General features: G+C 37.1%; 1 protein-coding gene across 3 annotated transcripts in view; it reads left to right on the plus strand.

Annotated features, from left to right (window-relative positions):
* Window positions 1-24797, plus strand: part of LOC23687751 (gamma-glutamyltranspeptidase 1) — a 698533-nt gene that overhangs the window by 176839 nt on the left and 496897 nt on the right. The window lies entirely within an intron of this gene.

Raw genomic sequence — 24797 nt, forward strand, 5'->3', positions numbered from 1 at the left:
TTCAGCGCTGCTTTGGTCTTTGGTCTTGATTGTTGTACACACTTTTCATTCAGTTTGAACACTATCCACATTTGACCACTTCAACTAAGTTGCTTTCATAAAACCTAATATAAGAATTGATCAGCTGAAACACCATTTTTATTCACTATTTTATTTACGCTAGTGATTAAATCATAAGTTCCTTCAATCCTACAAACTACTAAAAACTAAAATTATAATGACGTAAATTCAATTTTAAGCAAAATAGGGTGCAGAGCTACTTGGGCACTTCCATGATTCACTTTGGCATAGGAGGTTTTTCTCGGCCGAATTGTCTGAAAGTTTGTACTTTAGTACGACGCATATTGTGGCCAAATATGAGCTCACAAGCTTTCAAATAACCCCGCTGCCGCAGTGAATCAAGAGTGCCAAGAATAGGATCCGGCTCCCTACACGATGTAAAAAATAAAATAAAGTAAATTTGATATTGGGGGCCACATAGCCATAACGGTAAACATGCAGATACCATGCTGAGGGTCGTAGGTTAGAGTCCAGCCAGTTGAGGATTTTTTTTCGTAGAGTAAATTTTCTCGACTAGACTAGGGTAGAGTATGATCGTACCTGTCACACGATATACACATGCAAAATTGGTCGATTGACAAAGAGAGCTGTCAGTTAATAGCTGTGGAAGTGCTCATGAGAAGGTGAAAGCAGGCTTCTGTAGCGTCAGAAAGAAGAAGTAGAAATTTGATGGTAATTATTTGCACTAAAAAATGCGTCATTTTTGTAATTAACCTAAAAACTGTCGGGCACATATTAGGTGAATTTACATGATTTTTAAGGATGCTGCATACGCAGACTGAATGTTTTTATGTTTCCATTTAAATTCTAGGATAAAATAAATGATTCCATTTAAATTCTAGGAATAAAGTACATGATTCCATTTATTGAAAATTAATCAGTTCCATGTTAGCAACCTTTACAAAAACATAGTATAAGTATCATTTGAAGGAGGGCTATGTGATTTCAAAAGTGATAGTGCATATGTTAGGTAAAATGAGTGAAAGAGGTTGGAGGGGGTCTCTAAAAAATTAACTTAATTTTCGAGTCTAGTACATGACTCTGATAACGGACTTATAGTGGAGGTCGAATTACGAAATCTGTCAAAAGATACAAACTCTAGTGGAATTAAATGGTGAAGTACTAAATTCGGTTTTCATTTGTTTATAAATATTCCACTTAACAATTCGAAGGTTCATCATTATTTTTAATTTTGATTTTAATTACATAAATTATTTTTGAGAAATAAAATGTTATATAATTTTTGAGATTATAAACAAAATAGCAAAACCAAGATGGTTTGGTTGAGACAATTAGTTTTTCAAGTCATTCACACTTGTATGTTTACCCATTTTTCTATGACGTAGATTAGTTCTTGAATTATAGCAATAAACGTCATTGTCTCCTAATGCTTTGAATCTTAGAGAGAATATGAAGTATTTATATATCTCGTACATTGTTTTTGATCCATTTATAACAAAAATCATATAAATTAAAGTATATTTTTTTTTATTTTAATGTACATTAAAAATAAAAAATAATTTTTGATTTTTTGGGTCACCCTATCTTACGAAAGAGCACCCTAATGACGAAATAAAAAAAATACGGGTCCAAAATTTTTTAAAAAAGCATGACTGGAACAAATAAAAATAAATAAAAAAAATATTTGTTTTTTCGAACATCGACCGCCTTGGGGACGGACCAGCACAATTGTGCTGGTCTGAATTTGACCCTAAAAAGTTCATGGATTGATAGAATAGCCAAAATAAAGAAAGTTTTGTTCTACGAGATGATCAGTTTATAAGATAAATTTTGAAATAATCACTCAAATATGGTCCGTCCCGAAAGGGATATACATTGATTATGTATTTTCAATTCACAAAAATGCCCTAAGCGCCAGATTCATTATGTCAAACCATATCGTTCGATTCGATATATAGGTTGCTATATGATTTGTTCTGCAAAGTTGATCGTTATTTCATCCTGAAAATAATTGCTAAAGATGTCAAATTTCCGGAGCCTACTACTTTTGACAAACAGACAAAGTTTTAAGAAATTTTGTTCAAAATATTTATTGTTATATGTTTTGCTTGTTATTTTTCAGTTTGAATACCACATATCGCTTAGGCCTATGCCATTTCTTGGCATGAAACAGAGCTGTTTGTTTGTTTGATTATTTTACGAAAGTTTCCATAAAAAAAAACAGGGTCATTGTGTATAGGCTATTCGTGCGACCAGTCAAGTTCGGGCCGGTGTTTTTATCGCTATCCACTTATGAACGGCCAGGGCTTTAATGTCCATTTTTGCCAAGGGCTTAATGTTTAATATATTTTTTCAATGCTATATGGAAGTTGACTAAGCTATAAACATGCTTGAAGTAGAAGTTTTTCAAATAAAAAAGCTCCAAATAATGATGAATATTCTTGCAAACCTTTCCTGTGTTGGACAGTTATTCATACCGCGTGCATGAAGTACTCGTAGCATATTGGATTTCAGACAATGATTCCAAAACGAAAACTTATCGCAATGCACAGATGCATTCACTCTAATCAAAGACGAAAAAAGACGATCATTTCGCTTGCATTTTCTTAAAATTTGATGACAGGTTAGGCAATATACAAACATATAAAATACTAAGAGTGTAACAAACCAACGACTGCAAGTGTAACACAAATTTGGCAAACTTCGGTACTGAGCGTAGTACGGAGAAGCCGAATATAGTACTCAAAACAATTTCATCAGTTTTTCAAAAATAGTGGGCTTTAGAAATTTAACATCTTAAGCAATTAATGTCAGCATAAAATAACGATCAAATTTGCCGAAGCAATCATTCTATATACCTAAAATGTCATTCGACCGAAATGGTTTGATATAATGAGTCTGGCGCTTAGGGCATTTTTGCGAATAGAGCAATGTAAAGGCAATGTATATAACATATATTTGAGTAAATGTAGCTACCAGTGAACCGCAAGAATGTTAATTATTATTCTGAACTATTTTTTTCATTGAAAAACTGCTTCATTGTGATGAAGAATAATTTTTAATTTTTTATAAGCTTAGCAGACTTCCAGATCGCAAAGAAAAAATATATTAAATAGGGAAAGTGTACCAGTTATGGCCATAGTGGTTCCCTATTTGGTCATATGTGACATTTTGATAACTTTCTCATTTTAAGTCTTTTTGAATGCTTTAACATCAAGATATATCTTAAATCTAACTACTACAGCACACAAAAATTTTATAAAATTCGAAGAAATTAAAATAACCACGTATGACGAAATAGGGAACCACTATGTCCATAACTGGTACACTTACCCTATCATATCCTAGAAATTAATAGACAATAATGCTCTGACCTTTCGTAAGTGGATGGCGATGAAAACAACTGCCCGAACTTGCCCGATCGCAAGAATGGCCTATATGCAATATCCCTGTTTCTTGGAAATATTCTCTAAAAAATCAAACAAAATTTTATTTTCAACATCCAATTTTTACTAGACCTGCTTTATGCCAATAAATGACATAGTCATAGGCGATATATGGCATTTTAATCGAGAAAATACTAGCAAAACTCAAATATTACGGTTTTTAGCACCAATTTCTCAAAAATTGTCTATATTTTAAAAATAGTAGGCCTTGGAAATTTGACGTCTTCAGCAATAATTTTCAGCATAAAACAATGAACAACTTTGCCGAAGAAACCATACACCTAAAATGCCATTTAGCCGAAATGGCATATGAGCCATTTATGCGAATAATACAAAAATATATGACTTTATCTCAAAAAATCAGTCTCATTGAATGGACCATTTTCGCTGAAGACAGCAAACGTCTATCTCTTCATTCCGAAGAATTACAGGTTGTTTCCGCGTTTTTTCGATTCTACCTCATTGTGCGACCCCATGCTATTATTAGATAGCTAAATATTGAATGAATATGAGTGATATAGAAAGCAAGAAGGATACGGCGAGGTAAGAAATTGCTAACTCTTCGCAAAATTCTACAAAGTGATGAAACTTTTTTTTCTACATGCCTAATGTGTTCTGACCAACTTAATGTTACAAATTGAACTTTAACACTTCACTTTTTGCAAAAAAAAAAAAATAAATAAAATACTAAAATCACTGTAAGGCGAGCAAATACCTTTAAACTCTGCTCGCCTTACAGTGATTTTAGTATTTTGTTTTTTTTTTTGCAAAAAGTGAAGTGTTAAAGTTCAATTTGTAGTTTAAACATACTCTAATAATCCCTCCTCTAAATTTAATATAAAAAGTGTAACTCAATGTTGCATCCAGGAACAATCCTAGATATTTAAATGCGTTCACTTTTTCAACACAATATGAATTAAGTGAAACTACATAAGAATTTTCAACGCGTTTCCTAGGGGAATGAAAGACCATGTATTTTGTTTTTGAAACATTGAGTGAAAGTAAATTAGCAGCCAAATACTTGGATAAGACTCTTAAGTCATAGTTTATGTCATTCACCACAGTTTGAATAGCATCACGTGGATAAAAAAGTTCTGTATCATCAGCAAACAGATGCGGTACACCTTTCAGTGGAAGTTCACTAACATCATTAATGTATAATAAAAATAACAAAGCACCAATAGCGTGCAGAGCTACTTGGGCACTTATAAGGATTACTTTGGCATGGGGGGTTTCTATCAGCCAAATTTTCTGAAACTTTGCAATAAGAAGCGCTTTAGTATGGCGCACATTGTGGCAAAATATGAGCTCTGTAGCTTTCAAAAAACCCCACTGCCGAAGTGAATCAAAAGTGCCAAGAATAGGATCCGGATCCCTATTGCTTCCTTGGGGCACGCCTACAGTAATTGGCCTCAGAAAACTAGAAGCTTCGCCAATTGATACAAATTGCCTTCTATCTGATAGATACGAATGTATTATTTGGTTAGCAACACCTCGAATCCCGTATGCTTCTAATTTTCTCAAAAGTATGGAATGATTCAACGTATCAAATGCTTTTCGCAAACCAAGGAAGAGAGCTCCAACTAATTGTTTATTATCAATGCCTTTGATGGTATCATCAAGCAATTCAGAAATAGCCTTCCCTGTATTACTACCTTGCCGAAATCCGTATTGAAGTTTATAAAGTACGTTATATTGGTTTAAAATGGAATCAGTCTATTTATAAGTAATTTCACTAAAATTTTATTGAAAATGGAAAGCGTTGAAATTGGTCTGTAGTTGCTCACATCATTTACATCGCCAGATTTAAAAACTGGAACTACTCTGGTGACTTTAAACAATCAGGATAGACGCCGGTATCTATAATCATATTGAAAATCTGTGAAAGGATTTTGGAAAGACCTACAGAATTATGCTTAAGAACATCAGCCGTTATAAGATCAGGACCAACACCTTTTTTAGATTCGAGATCATTTATGAGCAATGTTACTTCATTAGGGGAAGTCGGAGTTAGAAAAATAGTATTGGGAACCCTACGTAAACATGACAGAGGATCAGCTGTAGAATCTACTTCAATACTGTCAGCAAGCTCTTGGCCTATGTTAGAAAAGTATTTATTGAATATTTCACAAATTTGTTGACTATTATCTATTTTAACACCATTTTCTTTAAGTACAATTGCACAAGGCTTAGAACTTTTTCCAAAAATTCGGTTGATATGTGTCCAAATTTTGCCATGTGGAGTGTTGTTTAAAAGATTCTCATAATAGGTTTTTTTTGCAGTTTTTTTTTTCGCTGAAATAACTCTGTTAGAGGCATGCTTAAGCAAATTTTGGAGATGAAGATCGTTCGGATTTCTTTTTAAATGTTTGATGTAATTGTTTTTCAATTTGATTAAATACCACAAGTGAAAGTTCATCCATGGACACAAATTATCTTTCACATTAACTTTTTTAGTAACACATTTTGAGTGTTTGTCATATAACGTTTTATACGTAGATATGTTACTAACTAAACAATAATTAACATCACAAACTTCTCCATAAGAATCCAAAAAAGCTTTAAAGTCGTCGTTGATTTTTTGATGACCAACAATTTTTCTAACGAGAGTCACTTTCTCTTTTAAAACAACTGAAAGAAAAGGTTTGTTTGGATTTATCCTCTAACTTTTGTGAGATTCACATAGTCACATTGCAATGCTCTGAAAAACAGCCTATTTTGAAAAGAAGGGTGAATTTATTATGAAAAGTATTGTCCCATAATGAAAAGTAACCGCATATCAGTCACACTACAGATTTCCGCACCGTGTAACACAAAAATGAACCGCGTTTTGATCATTTTTATATTTTTCTCGGAAAGCTCTCGTAGTGAAAAGCAAATTGCGAAAGTTTCATTAAGATTTGGACATGATTCAATCCACTGGATTTTTTTGAATATTTGTATGGAAAACTAGTTTGGAAACTTCAAAGCCCATTTTCTCAATGCCTACTTTTTACAGATGGGACTGACTTGCGATTCACGGCAGTATACATGTTGGAAAAACGGCAGCTTCTGATTGCCGCTACAGTAAAAACTTTCGTTGATTTGTGGGATAATTAAATTGAATTTCGATGAGATAAACACAACAAAATATAGAGAAACTTAAAAGTAGATGGAGTACCGTGTACCTTTTAATTCCGCTCCTAAATGCTTATCTTTGACAGATACGCGTATTTCGACTACCACTTGCAGTCTTCTTCAGTGTCAGTTACTCGTATCCACTGAAGAAATCGTCGCATCTCTATACCTTAAAACCTAACACCAGATAAGTACCTACACAATCAATCTACCTATGAAAAATTTTTAACAGGAGTATACCTGCCATGTCTTGGTCAAAAATTGAAAAGGGGATGATAATAACTATACAAATCCCTAGCTATCTACCTATGTACTCAAGCTCGTTTATATTTCTTAGGTACAGACTTAAACAGCCTTGACTGTCCGTTTCCTTGATCCCTATTAAGAAGTAGTGAAGGCTTTTGAATGTAAATTTCTAAACTTTCAGCGATGTCTAGTTTCCAAGATGAAGATACGCTTCGTACGATGTCTATGTTAATTTCGAAAATATGGAGTAGATTTGGTTTTCAGCAGTAGGAGTAGTCAGCTTAAATAGCTGTGGTCAAGAAGAAAAAAGTGAATGCCTTTAGGAAAATCATGGACGAGAACAGCTTTCCCGGGAAGCTCACGAGACTGATAAGAACGACGATGGAAGGTGTGCAAAATTGTGTGAAGGTTTCAGGCGAACACTCCAGTTCGTTTGGATCCCACCGGGGACTACGACAAGGTGATGGACTTTCGTGCCTGTTGTTCAATATTGCGCTAGAAGGTGTTATGCGGAGGGCCAGGCTTAACAGCCGGGGTACGATTTTTACGAGATCCAGTTAATTTGTTTGCTTCGCGGATGATATGGACATCGTCGGTCGAACATTTGAAAAGGTGGCAGACCTGTACACCCGCCTGAAACGCGAGGCAGCAAAAAATTGGACTGGTGGTGAATGCGGCCAAGACAAAGTACATGCTAGCTGGTGGGGCCGAGCGCGACAGGGCTCGCCTAGGTAGCAGTGTTACGATAGACGGGGATACTTTCGAGGTGGTCGACGAGTTCGTCTACCTTGGATCCTTGCTGACGGCTGACAATAACGTTAGCCGTGAAATACGGAGGCGCATCATCAGTGAAAGTCGGGGTCTACTATGGCCTCCAGAAGAAGCTGCGGTCAAAAAAGATTCACGCCCGCACCAAATGTACCATGTACAAAACGGTCATAAGGCCGGTAGTCCTCTACGGGCATGAAACGTGGACGATGCTCGAGGAGGACCTGCAAGCACTTGGAGTCTTCGAACGTCGGGTGCTTAGGACGATCTTCGGCGGTGTGCAGGAGAACGGTGTGTAGCGGCGAAGGATGAACCACGAGCTCGCCCAACTCTACGGCGAACCCAGTATCCAGAAGGTGGCCAAAGCTGGAAGGATACGATGGGCAGGGCATGTTGCAAGAATGCCGGACAGCAACCCTGCAAAGATGGTGTTCGCTTCGGATCCGGTTGGTACAAGAAGGCGTGGAGCGCAGCGAGCTAGGTGGGCGGATCAAGTGCGTATCGATTTAGCGAGCGTGGGGCAGAACCGAGGATGGAGAGATGCGGCCACGAACCGAGTATTGTGGCGTGAAATTGTTCATTCAGTGTTATCTGTGTAGATGTTAACTAAATAAATGAAATTAAATGAAATGCCTTTAAGAAATTATCCTTTTAAAAAAGCTGTTCTATATGGAAATATTAGTGACTAGCATATCCAACGAAAACTTGAAAGAACAGTCTATTTAAGAAAGAAGGGCAAATTTCTGGTGAAATGTTTGCAGCTACGACGTAAATGGCACAACCTATACTGCCCATACTCGCATAACAGTTCCATTTATATAGGAAATCCCATAGAACATGGGACTGTTATGCGAGTATGGGCAGTATATTCAAAAGAAAGGAAAATAATTGTTTAAAATCAAAATTGAAATATGAACACCACCGAGAAGGCCAATTACCGGTGATCACGCAGCTGTTCAGCAGGACCATTTTGAGGATTATGGGTTCGAATTCCTCTGGTATCGGATCTTATGCATTGAACATTTTATTGACGTCCATGAGCATACAGGCACATGTACAAGAATGATAAATTGACAAGGGAAAGCTCTCAGTTAATAAATGGCTTATTTTACCCATCCACAAATTTCGTAACGCTGAAGGGGACAAAAAATATTGTGGGTTGTTGTCCTCAAAATGTTACAGCCCATACACAATATGTAGAATTTTAATACTAAAAATAGTACGAGGGTGTGGGTAGGTGTCAAAAATGGCAATTTTTGGAGTTATGAAATTTATGATAAACCCTTGAACTGCGAGAGTGCCAACTGAGCTGATAAACAGGCACTGTCTCAGAAAGAATGAGAAGAAGATAGTTGCCAACAAGATATTTCGAAAGAATAGCTGACATATTGACACCGACGAATTTTACGCGCCATTAATTACCAATTTTGTATTGTATTGAATGCCCTACTTAGCTTAGATACAACAAAAGGTGCTGGGGTAGATGGCTTGACTCCCCATCTGTTGAAAAGCTGTGCTTCGTCTTTGGTTGCACCGTTGACCTTACTTTTCAATCGATCACTCAATGAGAACACGTTTCCTCAATTATGGAAAATTGCTACAATGGTTCCGGTTTACAAATCTGGCAGCATTCGTCTTGTGGAAAACTACCGAGGAATCTTAATTCTCTGCTGCCTCGGAAAAATGCTGGAATCTATGGTACATAAAGTTGTAATGTCTGCATCAATATCGATTATTTCTCAGTACCAACATGGATTCATTCCTCACCGCTCGACAACTTCCAACCTCTTATGTTACACTAATGTACTGTTTCGTGAGATCGAACGGCGGAAGCAAGTAGACTCAATATACGTGGACTTCTCCAAGGCGTTTGACACTGTTCCGCATTTGTACGCTGTTGAAAAGCTGAGACATATGGGTTTTCCCGATTGGATATCTGACTGGATTTTGTCCTATCTCACTGATAGAAAAGCTTTCGTTAAACTAAACTCTTCGCGATCCAGTACCTTCAGCATTCCTTCCGGTATGCCACAAGGCAGTGTATTGGGACCACTGATTTTTGTACTCTACATTAACGACCTGTGTCATCGATTTTCATCTGGGAGACTATGCTTTGCTGACGACCTCAAAATTTTCCGAGTGATCAACTCTACTCTCGACTGCGTCGCTTTACAAGACGACATTGACTCGCTTCTTCAATGGTGTATCGAAAACGGAATGACGCTCAATATTGGAAAGTGTAAAGTCATAACATTTTGCCGCAGCTTGTCTTCGATCAACTACACATACGCTATAAATGGAACAACTCTGGAGTGTGTTGGGTCAATTCGCGATATAGGAGTGGTAATAGACTCAAAATTGCGCTTTAACGAGCATATTACAGTTATCACCGCCAAAGCCTTTTCAGTCCTTGGGTTTATCCGAAGAAATGCATCGCAGTTCACCGATGTGTACGCTTTAGAAGCTTTGTTCTGTGCCCTCGTGCGCAGTGTTTTAGAGTATGCTGCTCCTGTATGGGCTCCATACCACACATCCCTAATGATTCGGATAGAACGAGTACAAAAATCATTTATCCGTTTTGCTCTTCGCCGCCTACCTTGGAACGATCCAATCAACCTACCGGACTATCCCGCACGTTGTCAGCTAGTGGATCTGGAGCTACTTTCAAACAGAAGGCTAAAGCTTCAAAGACTACTTGTACACGATATCCTGACGAATAACATCGACTGCCCTGATCTTCTTTCCGAAGTGCAACTAAGCGTTCCCAATCGTAGACTGCGGCATACAACCCTCATCGCCATCCCTTTACATAGAACGAGTTACGGATATCATGACCCTTTTACCACTTGTTTGAGGAATTTTAACTCTGTTTGTGAAATGTTTGATTTTAATGTGTCAAAAGATTGTTTTAGAGCTAGGATTAAGAATATAGTTTAATTAATTAGTCTGTACGGTAGTATTACCGAAGACGTTTACACAATAAATAAATAAATTTTCATTAGAGACGCATTTTTGCCCGCAAAACAAGATACTACATTGTATCTCATACCATTCGGGGTATTGGCTCATTCGGGATAGTGGCGTTCGGGGTAATGACCCATTCAAGGTAATGGCTTTCGGGGTAGTGACCCATTCGGGGTAGTGGCGTTCGGGGTAATGGCGTTCGGGGCAATGGGATGGAGCCACTTTCATAGCTGCCTATTTGCCTTTTCAATGCTCTGGACAGTAAATTAAATTGTACCAAACTCATGGAATAATTCTCAAAGTAATTCCAACGGCAGAATTTTATTTGATGAGTGCTCTTCAGGATATTTCTCAATTCAATACCCTGATAGCCCTACGTGTTTTTCCTCTTCTACAAACCCATCCACGATTGATTTGGTCTTAACCGACTCTGGTCATCTTTATAGCCAATTAGTTACTCATGCTGATATTGATTCTAATCATGTCCCTGTTACATTTCAAATATCCCATGAAGCGATTCTCAATCCTATCAGCTCGACTTTCAATTATTTTCGAGCCGACTGGAATATATATGAAACATATATTGACTCTAATCTTGATGTTAACATTTCTTTACAAACAAAACTTGATATTGACAATGCTCTTGAAACTTTAATAAATTTCATTGTTGAAGCTAGGAGCATTGCAATTCCAAAATGTGAAGTAAAATTTGAATCCGTGATTATAGACGATGATCTTAAACTCTTGATCCGTCTTAAAAACGTGAGGAGAAGGCAATTTCAACGCACTCGCGATCCTACTATGAAAATTATATGGCAGGATTTGCAGAAAGAAATCAGAAAACGTTTTTCACAATTAAGAAACAAAAATTTTGAAAATAAAATTTCTCAATTGGATCCTGGCTCTAAGCCCTTTTGGAAATTATCTTAAATTTAAAAAAAACCTCAGAAGCCGGCATTGGAAGTGGAAAACAAATTATTACTAACTAATTGCGAAAAAGCTCAAAAACTTGCTATGCAGTTTTAAGCGCACACAATTTTAATTTAGGACTTACTAGTCCAATTGAACATCAAGTTACTCAGGACTTCGAAAATATTCTCAATCAAGAGAACGTTTTCTAAAATGCCTGGGAGACTGATTTGGAAGAAGTGAGAACTTATATTATAATAAATCTCGAGCTGTTTAGTAGAATACCTATAAGTAGATGAAAAAAACGAATTTAGTACAATACCATTTAATTCCACTAGACTTTGTATCCTTTGACAGATACGCGTATTACGACCTCAACTGTAAGGCCGTCTTCAGTCTCGTGTACTAGAAATCGAGTCTAGTACACGACACTGAAGACGGCCTTACAGTTGAGGTCGAAATACGCGTATCTGTCAAAGGATACAAACTCTAGTGGAATTAAATGATATAGTACTAAATTCGGATTTTTCATCTACTTAACTATTATTAAAAAAAAAATCAAAAATATGAGAGCTCCTGGCGATGATGGAATTTCCTACATCCTCATCAAGAAACTTCCAGAAAGTAGCTTATCATTCTTAGTTGATATATTCAACAAATGTTTTCAGTTAGCATATTTTCCTGACAAATGGAAAAATGCTAAGGTTATTCCAATTTTAAAACCAGACAACAATCCAGCAGAAGCTTCAAGCTATCGTCTAATCAGTTTGCTTTCCTCCATCAGTAAACTTTTTGAAAAGGTCATTTTGAACAGAATGATGGCCCACATCAACGAAAATTCAATTTTTGCCAATGAACAGTTCGGATTCCGCCATGGATATTCGACCACTCATCAACTTTTACGTGTAACAAATTTGATCCGTTCCAACAAATCTGAAGGCCATTCTACTGGTCTTGCTCTTCTCGGCATAGAAAAAGCATTCGACAGTGTTTGGCATGAAGGCTTGATTGTAAAATTAAAAAACTTTAATTTTCCAACATACATTGTTAGAATAATTCAAAGTGCCTGTCAAATCATACACTTCAGGTTAATTATCAGTACTCCAGGTCTGAAAGACTTCCTGTAAGAGCTGGTGTTCCTCAAGGCAGCATTTTGGGACCAATATTATACAATATTTTCACATCTGACTTACCTGAGTTACCTCAGGGATGTCAAAAATCGTTGTTTGCGGATGACACAGGCCTCTCCGCCAAAGGACAAAGCCTGCGTGTCATCTGTAGTCGTTTGCAAAAAAGTATGGATATTTTTTCTTCATACTTGCAAACATGGAAGATTTCTTCTAATGCTTATAAAACTCAACTAATAATATTTCCACATAAACTAAAAGCTCTTTATTTGAAACCTTCAAGTAGATATGTTGTCACGATGAGAGGAGTTTCAATACATTGGTCAGATGAAGTTAAGTATCTAGGGCTCATGCTAGATTACAATTTAACTTTCAAAAATCACATTGAGGCATTCAAGCCAAATGTGACAAATATGTAAAATGTCTCTATCCCCTTATTATTGGAAAATCAAAACCTTGTCTTAAGAACAAGCTTTTGATATTCAAACAAATTTTTAGGCCAGCCATGTTGTATGCTGTACCAATATGGACTAGCTGTTGTAATACCAGGAAAAAAGTTCTGCAGAGAATACAAAATAAAATTTTGAAAATGATTCTGAAGCTTCCTCCCTGGTTTAGTACCAATGAGATACATAGAATATCCAATATTGAAACATTGGAACAAATGTCACATAGAATAATAATTGATTTCAGGCAAAAATCGTTACAATCTTCTGTTGCCACGATTAATACGTTATTTATTTAGGTTAAGTAAAGTTAAGTAAATTGAAAACATGTTTTTTTTTGTCTTTTATAAGCAGGTGAAATCAAGTTACCTGTAAAAAATCTGAACTGCTACGGCAAATGAAATGTAATATGTTGTTAACAAAATGTTAATAAAATCTTGAATTTGTTTTACCAAATTAGGATGATAGTGTTGTCTAACACAGAACACCTAGATATAAGAAATGAATGTAATGTTTGGAATGATACTAATAAATAAATTAAAAAAAATAGACTGAAATAAATAACAAGTCTCTATCTAATTTCATTTGACGGCTATTCGGCCTCAATGGAAGTTGACTTTCAATATCAGCTTCTATACTCGAATAGCCTAGATAGCCGTGTAGTGTCGGTAGCCGATTACAACAAGGCTAGAAATAACACTACGGATTACCTATTCCGGTGGGAAAAGTCCATCATACAGGTGGCCCCTAATTCATGGTGTCATGCAACTAAAAGCATACCGTGCCTAGGAATGAATGATAAGGGGGGTCAAAAGAAACCTAACCGTGAACGGTGCCTGTGGAGTACCGGGGCACCCTCCACAGTATTATGCCCTTACTGTGCTACCCGGAGCAATGGCGCAGTTGACTTTGTACTTCTCCGAAATAATCGGCTACTCATATTTCATTTATTTCATTTATTTCAACCTTCATCATGCAAAGGGTGCATCAGCAGTGCTCAGCAGAAGGTTCACCAAGGAAAATATCAATGTGGGACTAATTCAAGAGCCCTGGGTAAATAATGGTAGGGTACTTGGTTGCCCTTCAAGCAGTTGTAGAGTTTTGTACGACGAAACTCAGTCCAAACAACGAACAGCTATTCTTGTAAATAGGGACACAAAATTTGTCCCAATTACAGAATTTATCCGTAGAGACATTGTTGCGATCAAAGTAGAGGTGCCAACTATCCGTGGGAAAACGGAGGTATGTATTGCTTCTGCTTACTTTACTGGAGATGTTGAAGATGTGCCTCCATGCTCTGTCGTTCATTTCGTCAACTACTGTAAGAAAATTAATGCCCAATTTATAATAGGGTGCGATGCAAATGCCCATCATACAATTTGGAGCAGCACCGATATTAATAAAAGAGGAGAAGATCTTTTAAACTACATGTCGTCTAACAACATAGACATATGTAATAGAGGTGATTCTCCTACTTTTGTAAACTCTATCCGACAAGAGGTTCTTGATCTCACGATCTGTAGCGACTTGCTATCGGAGAAGATTGTGAACTGGCATGTTTCTGATGAAGAATCATTGTCAGATCATAAACAAATCCGATTCGATTTTAAAGCTGGATCAGAAATAACAGAAAGCTATAGAAACCCAAAGAAAACCAATTGGGATCTCTACCGTTTTTATTTAACGAATAAGAATTCGTATAACGGTGAGCAGTTCACGACTGTTTCACAACTGGAAGATGCCTCTAATGGGATCATTGACCAAATGGTCTCATCTCATCATGCTAGCTGTCCTATTCAACAAAGGTCATCTAACAGGGATGTGCCTTGGTGGAACGACAAGCTGGCAGGATTGAGGAAGAAATCCAGGCGGTTGTTCAATAGAGCAAAGATCACTTTAGATTGGGTTGAATACAAAAAAGCCCTAACAGAGTACAACAGAGAACTAAGGCACGCCAAACGTAAGGACTGGAGACGGGTATGTGAAAGCATCAACAACGCTCCTGCAGCTGCAAGGCTGCACAAAGTCCTTTCAAAAGACCATTCAAATGGTCTAGATAGCCTTAAAAAATACGGCAGTTATACTTTTGACTCTTCTGAAACACTGGAAGTAATGATGAGAACTCATTTCCCTGAATCGATCCCATATTCGGATGAAGAACAGGTCTCAGATGAGGCAAGACATGTATGGTCGATAAATCAGATAGCTTGTGAAATCTTCACGCTTTCGAGGGTCGAATGGGCAATGAGTTCTTTTCAGCCTTTCAATCTGCCGGGAAAGATGATATTTTCCCAGGCTTACTGCAACAAGGAAAAGAGACGTTTTGTCCGCTCTTAACCGAAATATTCAAAGCAAGTGTTGCGCTTTCATATATTCCAAAAGCGTGGCGAAAGGTTCGAGTTGTTTTCATTCCAAAAGCTGGAAGAAAGGATAAAACAACTCCCAAAGCCTTTAGACCTATAAGCCTTTCCTCTGTTCTTTTAAAGACAATGGAAAAAAATATTGATGACTTCATCAAGTCAACAAGTTTATTAGAAATGCCTCTTTGTAAATACCAATTTGCGCATCAATCAGGTAAATCTACCATTACGGCGCTGCAGTCGCTGGTAAATAAAATCGAGAAATCTCTTGAAGCCAAAGAAATAGCCGTGGTTGCTTTTCTCGATATTGAAGGAGCATTCGATAATGCATCCTATAGCTCTATGAGTTCAGCCATGGAAGCAAGGAGCTTGGATAAAAGTGTTATCGAATGGGTTATGACTATGCTCAAGGATCGCACAATTTCTGCTGATCTAGGAGGTGCGCAAATATCTATAAGATCTACGAAGGGATGTCCTCAAGGAGGAGTGTTATCGCCCTTACTGTGGTATCTTGTAGTAGACGAACTGGAAAGTTTGATAACACGATTTCCGATAGGTTGCAAACTGCGTTAAACAGTACTCTCAAATGGTGTAGGAAAGAGGGGTTGAACGTAAACCCTTCAAAAACTATTATCGTGCTTTTTACCAGAAGGAAGAAGGTAAAGCTTATACAGCCTTCTTTGAATGGAGTTCAAATTCAATTTTCGGAAGAAGTTAAACACCTTGGGGTAACTTTGGATAAGAAATTAAACTGGAACTCTCATCTGAGCAAGGTTATAAGTAAGGGTACTAATGCCCTATGGGTCTGCAATAAAGCCCTAGGAAAAACATGGGGACTGCGACCTAATATGGTGAACTGGATTTATTCAGCAATAGTCCGACCAAAAATTAGTTATGCTTATCTGGTATGGTGGCCCAAGACATATGAGGTAACCGCTCAGAAGAAGCTGGCTAAGTTGCAAAGACTTGCTTGTATATCAATGACAGCCCAAAAAACAATTGTAGTCGATTGATAAACTTGCCTGCTTAACTAAAGCTTTACGGCAACCGTTGAACAAAAGTATAAGTTGTACAAAGTGATGATTAAATGTTGCATATATTGTTAGCAGCACTTTTATCCTCACTTTCATGGCATTTTAATAGCAAGTAGAATCAAAGTTGAAGCAACGTTGGTTGATAATTTAGTATGGTTGTATAAGAGCCTCTCTATAATAATTGAAGATGTGCTGTTTCTCAAGATCCAGACTCTGTTTTTCCATATGCGACAAACATTTGAATAACAAGCTTTTACAATTTTTAGCAACACTTGTTTCGTCACTTTTCAACAATACTTAAATGGGACAAAACGGCAGTGAAAATATGTTTGCTTTGAAAAGCTTTGAATTCAACTTTTCAACCACCAGTAATATAAAAGCTCTTAAACATAGTTGTAGGTACGTCCTTGTTCAAACCTTGTAGAAGTGTGGTAGTAACCATTATTACCGACTAAGATTGAAATTCTCAATTACAAGTATTGTTCAACTCCCCAAGAAACAATTACTTCCTTGAGAAAAGTTTCTGAGAGCTGTTTTACTTGTTGTTTAATAATTGTCTTGATGATAATAAAACTATTATTCAAGCTTTATTCGCCCAGAAATGGAGAATCTATTCAATAATAAACTATTTGATTAACGTAATATTGTACATGCTTATTCAATTACTTTACCTTGGCTGTTAAACATTAATAGCATTATAAATAGACTCTACAATGTGTATTCAACAAGTAAACCACCAGTTATCCATCGATCATTCAGAAATGCTTGTTCAGCGTTTGTCTAACAGGGATTTATAACGAGTAATAACTAAATCGTGGAAGAAAAGTTGAAGAAGTACTTATTACTTATGATCATCGTCATTCCAAAATTGTTACCATGAGTGATAATGGTATCTACAACTTTTCTTCGACAATTGAGAAATAACACGTCACGAAATCCTGTCAAACAAACGCCTAATAAGCATCTCTGGATGTTCGCTGTACTCCTGGTGGATAAAATGTTGAATAAACATTATAAAGTCTACTTATAATGTTACTACTGTTTAACAGCCGATGTAAGGTCATTTAATAAACATGTTCTAAAATACGTTAATAAAATTGTTGTTGTTGAATAGATTCTCCATTTCTGGGCGAATAAGGCTTGAACAATCGTTTAATGTTAACTAAGTCAATCATTAGGCAACTAACAGCTTAATAAAACAGTTCTGAGAAACTTTTCTTAAAGCAAAAATTGTTACTTGGGAGGGGCAATGAAAAGCACACCATCGTTTGCCTTGGATGCCCTTCTTAATATACTGCCTTTGCATCAATTCATTAAACTGCAAGCTGCAAAAAATGCTTTGCAGTTTATTCGTTATAATAAAATACTAGATGGTGATTTGATTGGTCACATGAAGATCATCAAGGAATTCAATTTGAATTCAGATATGAAAACAATAGAAGATTGGATGACAACGAAGACCAACTATGATGTTCCCTTTAAAGTGGTTAAACCAAGCCGCTATACTTGGGATTCTGGTGGGCCAAGTTTACGTCCAGGTTCTATTGTATTTTATACCGACGGGTCAAAGATGGGCGACAATACTGGAGCTGGAGTTTTCGGCCCTGGTATCAGCAAGGTAATCGCTATGGGGCGCAGTCCCACTGTGTTCCAAACTGAAATACAAGCCATAATTGAATGTACAAATGTTCGTCTCAAAAGAAACTATAGGTTTGCAAAGATCTGTATTTTCTCGGACTGTCAAGCAGCTTTGAATGCTCTAAAGCCACGATTCTCAACAGGGGGTTCGCGGACCCCCGACCATGTGCAAAGCTCGCTGAAACGAGCACCTAGCAGCGAGTCGTTTTACAGTGGTTACCAAGGTTGAGAAACAGTGCTCTAAAGGCACTCACACGTAGATCAAAGTTAGTGTGGGAATGCATTCTTTCTCTGAAGCAATTGGCCAGTAGGAACGAAGTTACATTGTACTGGGTGCCCGGCCATTGTGGAATTGAGGGGAATGAAATCGCCGTCAATTTAGCAAGACAGGGTGCAGCTTCGAGCTTTGTCGGCCCTGAACCGTTCTGTGGTGTTCCTGAGTGCACTCTCAGGATGAAACTGAAAAATTGGGAAATATCCATGGTAGAATCTAATTGGAACGCCACGGATACATCCAAGCAAGCGAAAAGATTCATAAAACCCAGTCTAGCTAAAGCCCGGGCTATACTGAATCTTAATAAAGGAAATCTTAGGGTAATAACTGGCCTGATGACCGCTCACTGCCCAAGTAGGTATCATCTTAAAAAGATAGGTAAAATACAATCCTCTGAGTGTCGTTTTTGTCAAGCTGAAAACGAAACTGCTGAGCATTTACTCTGCAACTGCGGAGCATTGCTTGATCAAAGAATGTTAGCATTTGGAAAAGGGTTATTAGAGCCCTTGGAAATTTGGCAAGGTAGTCCTAATAGGGTAATAGACTTTATAAAACGAGTTGTGCCCAGTTGGGACAGTGTGACACATCAACCAATGTCTATCACATCTCAATTGTGAAAGGATATTTGATGAGCACCAAATAAAATATGGGTCATACCACAATATTCCTAAATACTGGAAGCAGTGGTTAAAAAGCTCTACAGATGAGAAAAAAAAATTCATTTGGAAAATTTTGTCCTTTTTTTACGATAAACAGGAGAGTTTGAATTGGAAAGAGTGGCGCAAAGGATCAATTCTTCTAGTGATGCTAGTATCACCCTGGCTTCGCGCGCAGGGCTGGCCACGCACCAAGATTTTTACCGCTGAGGTCTTCTAGCATTATGCGTGGTATGCACCTGAAACGTAAAGCGCTTAAGTAAAATTTCTCATTTTTACCAAAGTAATTTTGACAGCAGATCCAGTATGAGCAAAGCTATTTGACTTTGCTCAGCAAAATACCGGCTATATCATATTTAAACTTTAATTTTAAAAATGGTTTCAAATACGAACCTTGACACAAATGATCATGTTTTACGTTCAATTAGGGTTCATTCACAAATTTCATAACGCCAAAAAAGGCCATTTTGGATACCCACCCACCCCCTCGTAACGCTTTTTGTATGAATATTCTACAAATTTTGTATGAGCATTACGGAGACACCCACCCACCCCCTTCAGCGTTATGAAATTTGTGAATGGGCCCTTAGTCGACAGAAATGCCTCAGGGGTTTTAGTTTTAACACTGGGGTTGTTCCTATCTGAAATTTCCAGGCCCTAGACAACCATACATTAATACACAGTGTTCTTCGTAGCCAGGATGGATATTTTATTTTATTTATTTATTTATTTCGTCAAGCATAGGTAGACTACATACAATAATTACAATACTTTCTTACATGCTATGGATTATTTCTATAGTTCTTTAGTCGTGTTTTAGGCTGCTCTTTGGACATAGTAATGTAAATGAATTCGCAATGTACATTATACTGACGCATCATACGGTTTATTGGTCCGTTTTGAGCATAATGCGTTCTGCATGATTTTTCTGAAAATAATTTTCTTGTTCTTAAATGCCGAGAGGGTGTGTAGAAGTTTAGTTTAGAAAGAAGTGCAGCAGAGTCTACACGGTTCGAAATAATGTTGTTTATAAAGAGAATCATTGCGAATTCCCGGCGTTGCTTAAGTGTTTCCAAGTTGATGAGCATGCAGCGGGCTTCATACGACGGAAGTGGCAGTACAGTCCAATTCAATTTCCGAAGGGCGTATAAAAGGAATTGCTTCTGTACTGATTCTATGCGTTCTTCGTGTACGACATGATACGGGTTCCATACTAGGTGACAGTATTCCAGAATTGGTCTTACATATGTAGTATACACTAGTTTAATAGTATATGGGTCTTGAAAATTGTTGCTGAACCTCTTAATGAAGCCAAGCATGCTGTTTGCTTTGTTTATTATGGAATTATAATGTTCTACAAAAGTGAGTTTAGAGTCTAGGATAACGCCCAAATCCCTTACAATTTTACACTTCTGCACTACTTGATTTCCTAAAAATACTTCAATTGGAGGTGTTACATATTTTCGACTAAATGCTATTGAATTACATTTTTTGATATTGAGCTGGAGTAGACTTTTTTTGCACCAAGTGAAGAATAAGTTAATGTCATTCTGGAATTCTTCTGCTACGCTAGAATTACTTACTTCCATGAAGAGCTTCATGTCGTCTGCATATATAAGAAATTTTATTTTTCTAAGTAAAAAGGAAATGTCGTTTACATACAAAATAAAAAGAAGTGGGCCTAAATGAGAACCTTGGGGTACTCCAGAGGTTACAGAAATGGGTGCTGATAATTTATTTTGAAAGCGCACTATTTGTTTCCGATGTGGTAGATATGATTGGATCCAACTCAAGAGTCCAGGTTCCATTCCTATTTTTTGCAATTTGAAGATTAATAATGGTATGTCGATTCGGTCAAATGCCTTACTGAAGTCAGTGTAGAGGGCTTCTACGTGCTTGCCATTGTCCATTGCGTTGAGAATGAAAGATACAAATTCTAGCAGATTGGTACATGTTGAGCGGCCTTTAAAAAAGCCATGCTGCCTACAAGTAATTTGGTTTTTTACTTGCTGGGAAATTTTGTCGTTTACGAGAGATTCAAAGAGTTTGGGAATACAGGAGATAATGGCAATTCCGCGATAGTTCCGTATGTCAGATTTTGTACCTGATTTGAAAACAGGCACCAAATATGAGGATTTCCAAGCATCTGGGAATTTTCCATTATTTAGAGACATGTTGAAAAGGCGTTCTAAGGGAAGGGTAAGTTCTTCTGAGAGATTTTTGAAGAACACGGGTGCAATGCCATCCGGTCCTGCTCCCTTAGTTGCGTCCAGGTTTTTTAGTGCCGATGAGATTTCTTGTTGTGATAGTTTTTCAATAGATATACTATTAGAAATTTCTGGGAAAAAGGAAAAGAAATTGCGGTCGCGGTCTTCTTCAGAGTAGGTGGTATACACTTCTTGGAAGAAATCTGCAAAGAGGTTGCAGATATCGGAAGAGTTTTCACCTACGTTTCCGTCAAAATGCATTCGCGAAGGGAAATTGCTACTTTTTAATTTTGTGTTTACATAGTTGAAAAAGTTTTTAGGACATGATTTGACTTCGGATTCGACCTTACGATTATATTCTTTATGTGCGGAGTTAATGGCTGAGTTGAGCTGGTTACATATGTCATGATAATTTTGTAAGTTCGTGGCAGTATTTTCTTTTTTGTATAATTTATGCGCTTTCTGTTTCTTGTTCTTTAGGTTTTTCAGTTGTGGGCTAAACCACACCGGTAATTTGTTATTTTGTATACGTCTTTTTCTTCTTGTTGGCACAGTTTCATTAATTATTTGTTGAATAATTGAATGGAACTTGTCTACTTCGGTGTCGACATTTCCTTCAATACTTATAATATGTTGCCAATTAATTGTACATAGTCTACGTTTGGCTTCTTTGTAATTTGCTTTATTGTATTCCGGCACTTCCTCGTACTCCCAGTCGCTGGGGAGAGAAGTTTTATGTATGAAGATTGAATATGCAATTGCTGTGTGAAATACTTCATTTTTCCATAGAGAGATGTCCCGGGCGATAAGTGAATATCGCCCTCTGTCAGTTGTCAACTGTGAAAATAAAGACCATTGTTTTGTTTTATTGTTTGATGTGGTTTGATTATCATTTATTTTTGTTTTTTGACTATCAATATATTATTTTATTGTAACACTTGCTCGATTACGGATCATAAACATTAAACAAAACATCGCATTATGATTTCACTCTCGATTCAATGTAGGGGGACTGGGGGTAGTATGCCCACGTTAAGGAAAGCAGCAATTTTAGATGTGAAAAACATTATTTTATGCTCCTTTCTAATTATGGTCGGATAAACAAACATGTTTTTTATCAGATAGTAGAAACAGCTATCAATTTTAGCTAATTTGGGGTTTATAAATCAATTTTCAAAAAATGCTTGCTTAACTGCATATGTATTGTTTTGCGGGGTAAAACGCCCCGCTTGAGTTCGGCGTTAGCTGTGCTGTAAATGTACGTACACAATCATGCTTGTTTATAGGTTGCAAACATCCGGGCGTTTTTTCAGATGTTATTGTTCAATAATAGTATACATGCTGATGCGAAAAATGTACATTTGTAAGGTTCCAATTTGTGCGTAACTTCAACGTGGCATTACGTTTGGTAGAATTTAAATTCAAACGGCTGTTTTGGTGTTATGAAATAGGGGTGGGCGTTTTGCCCAACCCCCTGAAGAAAGCAGTAGTTTATGAAGCTGCCCACCTTGTGCGTGGCGCTAGTGCAGGAGTAAACAAATTGAAGCTTTGTGCACAGGAAACCCGCGCGTAAGCGACATATGTCGCTTGATCAAAAAATCATGCATACTATTAACATAGATCTTGTGCCAAAAAAGTTGGGATACTTAAATATCCAAGTGTCATAGCACACTGGGCAATAAAATACAAGTTTTTATTACAGAATAATAAACCAAATGTGTATATCGCAATCAATTCGTCAGCGACACGCGTATGTTTTGTGCCTAATGCAACGTTTTGCGGTGAGCTGTCAAATCAGCACCTTCTCCAGCACCAAATTTTTGGCTTCACTCTAGTTGTACGTGGATGACAGCCGTTTCAGTCCTGTGGTTTTGCCCCATGAGTTGATTAAAGTTTACTGCCGTGAATCGCAAGACAGTCCCATCTGCATTTTCGTCAAAAATAAGTTGAGTTCAGTTTTCAACATATCTTTCAATACTCTATCAGCTGCCCTAATGAGATAATAAGATTTGTTCGGAAAAAGTAGGAAAAAACAGCAAGTCAAATTGTCCCATAATGAAAAGTAACCGCATACCAGTCCCACTACAGATTTTTGCACCGTGTAACACAAAAATGAACCGTGTTCTGATCATTTTTATATTTTTCTCAGAAAGATATCGTAGTGAAAAGCAAATTGTGAAAGTTTCATTATAATCTGAACATGTTCCAATCCTCTGGAATTTTTTTGATATTTGTATGGAAAACGAGTTTGGAAATTTCACAGCCCATTTTCTCAATGCCTACTTTTTACAGATGGGACTGACTTGCGATTCACGGCAGTTTAGGTCCTTCAATTAACTTTTTAAGGACAAATTCAACATAATTTTTGCATGTAATACAAACTATGACAGTGCACAAGTTGGCTCCCGGCGATAGTTTCTGAAACTTGATTATTTATGGACCTAAAAATTGACCTTGAAAATCGCACAAAATTGCAATGAAAACAGCGAAAAACGTTTTTATACGTTTTTAACGATTTTCTTGATTAAAACACTTAAAAATATATTACGAGAAGCTCTTTTATCCATTTTCTATGATCAAGGGTGAAAAAGAGCATTGTAAAACACATCGTTCGTCCAAATCGGAGGTGGCGCCTTTTGCCCCCTATGGGCAAATTACCCCCAGTTCCCCTACCCGAAAATGGGTAAACACATGGAAATGATGACTACGCTAGAAGTCGTCTCGTGCCATGGGCCTGGAAATTTCAGAAGGGACACAGAAAGCAAAATCTCGAAAACCGTAAAAAAGATTTTTTGGACTAAGGGCCGATTTCTTCACCACCGCTCAGACCCTAAACCTAGTTTCACTATATGGGTAAGTGTGGCTTTCTCGAAAAGTTGTGTGAAAAATTCAGCTTTTTTTTGTTTTAGGGCCCATTCACAAATGTCATAACGCTGAAGGGGGTGGGTGGGTGTCCGTAAGATGTTTCAGCTCATATAAAATTCGAAAAATATTCATAAAAAATATGTTACGAGGGGTGGGTGGGTGTCAAAAATGACCAATTTTAGCGTTATGAAATTTGTGAATCAACCCTTAACGTTCCAGAGCCTGTAACTGAGTTAAATTTTGCAATGCGTGCAATGCAGTCAACTGTTTGCCAAACTGTTAAATAAAAGTGGTATATAGTAAAATACAAACTGTTACACAGACTGTTGATTTATGTTGTAACAGTTTATCACTAAAGCATTCCAATATTGTTTAACAACATCTGGACAATGTAATATAATGTGACTATTTGGCATGGTAATAGTAAACTTCATGTTTGATATTGTTCAACATATAAGCAACTGTTTGCGATAAATTAGCACCATCAGTTACTTACCGTTTGGACTGAAGGCCAAACTGTACTTTTCTATGCGGGTAAGCCATGGTGAAAAAATCGGCCCTAAAACCTACAAAAAAATATTTTAAAAATAAGTCAACATGTGTTTCTGGTGTAAACTAAAGCGATTTTAACTAAAATTGGGAACGAGCATAAGGACCCTATTTTGAAGTAATGTGTTCATTTCATGCTTTCAACGTATTTCTGAATAAGCAGAAATTTA

This window comes from Aedes aegypti, chromosome 1, assembly GCF_002204515.2.
Source record: "Aedes aegypti strain LVP_AGWG chromosome 1, AaegL5.0 Primary Assembly, whole genome shotgun sequence".
NCBI lineage: Eukaryota > Metazoa > Arthropoda > Insecta > Diptera > Culicidae > Aedes > Aedes aegypti.